The 3,018-nt window shown below is 34.9% G+C and overlaps 1 protein-coding gene and 1 long non-coding RNA gene across 12 annotated transcripts in view; one reads left to right on the plus strand and one right to left on the minus strand.

Moving 5' to 3' along the window:
- The window catches only part of LOC128247033 (uncharacterized), a 4,136-nt gene extending 2,744 nt beyond the window's left edge, over positions 1-1,392 (minus strand). The window contains exon 1 of the long non-coding RNA XR_008263448.1: positions 1,009-1,392. This is a non-coding gene — a long non-coding RNA (uncharacterized LOC128247033). The remainder of the gene's footprint in view (positions 1-1,008) is intronic.
- The window catches only part of LOC128247032 (glutamate receptor ionotropic, NMDA 2B-like), a 1,034,258-nt gene that overhangs the window by 729,155 nt on the left and 302,085 nt on the right, over positions 1-3,018 (plus strand). The gene's annotated exons all lie outside the window — the stretch shown is intronic.

Below are 3,018 nucleotides of genomic sequence, written 5' to 3' on the forward strand. Positions count from 1 at the left end.
TATATATATATACACCTGTCTATTTATTCCTGCATATTTGCATGTACATATGTATATTTAAATGTAAATAAGTATGTTCGTATGTAAGTATTCATGTATGAATGTATACAGGAGTGGCTGTATGGTAAAAAGCATGCTTCCGAACCATATGATTCTGGGCTCAGTCCCACTGCGTGGCATCTATGTGAAGCTGACTGGCTAATCGATGCACCAGCGTCTGTTCTGGCACTGTTATTCTATATATTACTGGTGGGGAGACGAGTCACCGCTATCTCTAGCGGAAAAGTGTCCACCATTGACAAAAACCAAGGAAGGTCGTAATCGATACTTGAAGTGGCGGGTTTTGAACTCCCAACTAGCTATATAAACAAGAGTACATTTTGCTACAGATGTCAATATGAGAGCTTCTCTCGTGATATCTACTGCAGTATAGCTTGTCCTAAAATCCATTTTTAAATGGGGGTATTACCTTTCGGTATTAATACTGTTTTGGTTCCTAAAATGTGTGTTTGCGCGCGCGCGAAACCTCCGACGCATTTTTCCTCTCTCGGTTTTCTCTCTGCCTCTCACTATTTCTCTGATTCTCTCTCTCTTTCTCTCTCTTTCTCTCTCATGCCATTTATTTACTCTTATTTCTTTCTGTCAAAGAGCGTAGGCTCCAAACGTCAAAGAATTTTCCATTCTTTCCGAACGTCAAACTAATACACTTGCTTGTTGTTCCCTGACCTGTTTTTTCCTTTGTTTACCGTACATTGGGACCATATATGTGTGTGTGTGGGGGGGGGGTGTACAAGGTGGTGTCAGAGATTTCCCGGAGTAGTTATGTTTAATAAAAAATAACTTATTTACCTATGTTTTAACATCATCTCCCACGAAATAGTCACCTTGCGCAGCAATACACAAGATACACGCGCGCTCTTTTGTTTGTTAGTCTGTGTGTGTATTAGTGATTGAATCTATTTATGTACGAGGAAATGATAGTCAACGTCCTCTAAAATTATTTTTTACCTTGCAAAATGCAATATTCGTTGAAAATAGTTGGCACTGTCAGAAGTATGAACAGGAACGGTCACCTTTGGAACTATGTTTCATCTTAGTTCTGCTCATATAGTTCTGGTCTCATATGAAACTAAGCGACATCGGTCTGATGTGGATTTGCCTACTTCATTGCACCTTCCCGGTTGGCTCAAATTCTTTACACGTGTATGACTCTGTGCGTATGTATCTTCCAATGACATCATAAATGAAATTACTTCATGTCTTTCCGTCAGATTACATATCACGAAATTATCCAATGTATAATTCTAAAATGATTAAAAATAGTTTGTAGTGTGCCAAAGTGAAACAAGGTTCTATTTAGACTCAAGCAACTTACTAGAAATAACAGTGAACGTCCCTCTAATTATATCCAAACTCTGAAAAATGTTGAAATACAAAAGCAGTGTCCGAAGATGATTATTTCTGGAACATCTTTTATCGTAATTCTGCTCAACTTGGTTTCGCATGAAATTAAACAATAACAAAGAAAGCAACTTTTAATATTCTGCTTTATCTTTGAATATTTCCCGTTCAAATCGTTCTGATATAATATTCTATTAAAGCCTTTCGGACATCTACAAACACCTTATTATCATCATCATCATTATTATTATTATTATTATTATTATTATTATTATTATTATTATTATTATTATTATTATTATTATCATTATTATTATTATTATTATTATGCAGAAGATGGAACATAACTGTTATTCTTCCCAGCAACCTTTTGTCTTGGACTTAATCTAACAATCTGTTATATTCAGTGAATCTGTCGAAAAATGTTCGCACATTTCAGTTTCATTTTCATTATATCTGTTTACCTTTTGCTTTCCAAATACAGAATATAGACTATTTTGCCGATAAAACTAGATATATATGGCGTCCAGAGGCTTCACCTTAAAATTACCTTACAGCATTGATGAAAAAATACACTGTGTAAATGTCTGCCACAATCAATGCCGCCAACCGCATGTAACATTTGGTCTGGTAGATAAGTTGATTCTGAACTTCTTGTCACAAATTAGGCACAAGATATTATTCACAGGAGAATAATTATAAAAACAAGACAGCCATTTTTCTTTATCTCGATATCCCCGTGCGTATCGTCATGTCACATTCTGTTATGTTTACTGACACACGTAATACTTCCCTTCAATAATTTTAAACAAGCATCACTTTCTTATAGACAGTCACCATTCTCTTCGTTTTATATGAAATATTATACTTGGCTAATTCAAAGATTAAAGTTCCCGTAGACAAGATTTTGCTTTGCGCAAACCTGGTGAATTTTGAAGAGTATTCTTATCTTTATGTACATTATTAGTCAGAGACGAGGGAAGGTTATGCCATAGGCATGACGTGAATAACTGAATAAATATAGAAGACAATACTGACAAATTTCGTCTCGAGGAAACATCAGTGAAGTGAGAGAGCCGTTGCTAACTAGAATCACATTGAACAATTGCAGTTGGTACAAGCAATGAGTTGATTGGAAAATATAAAGGAGAAACATTTAAAGGATATTTCCGTTTTCAAATACCCGTCAAATACCAGAAAAGTTTCACATATTTCGCACCTATACACGAAAATACGGTCATGCTGGAGAACCGCTTTAAAGGGTGTTAGTCGAAGAAATGGACCGCAAGACTTATTCTTTGTAAGCCTAGTATTTAATCTATCGATTCATTTGCCGAATCGCTATGTTATGGGGTATATAAACACACCGGCATCGGTTATCAAGCGATGGCTGGAGGACAAACACACACACATACACATCCGCACAAATGTATATACATATGTATATATATATATATATATATATATATGTATATACACACACACACACACACACACACGTATATATATATATATATATATATATATACATACACGCGCATATATATGTATAAATAATTAGAAAGTAGGTTTGGTATCAATAAGTGAATTGACCAATATCATTTGATATTTTTACGT

The sequence above is a fragment of the Octopus bimaculoides genome, chromosome 2 (genome assembly GCF_001194135.2).
Source record: "Octopus bimaculoides isolate UCB-OBI-ISO-001 chromosome 2, ASM119413v2, whole genome shotgun sequence".
Classification (NCBI taxonomy): domain Eukaryota; kingdom Metazoa; phylum Mollusca; class Cephalopoda; order Octopoda; family Octopodidae; genus Octopus; species Octopus bimaculoides.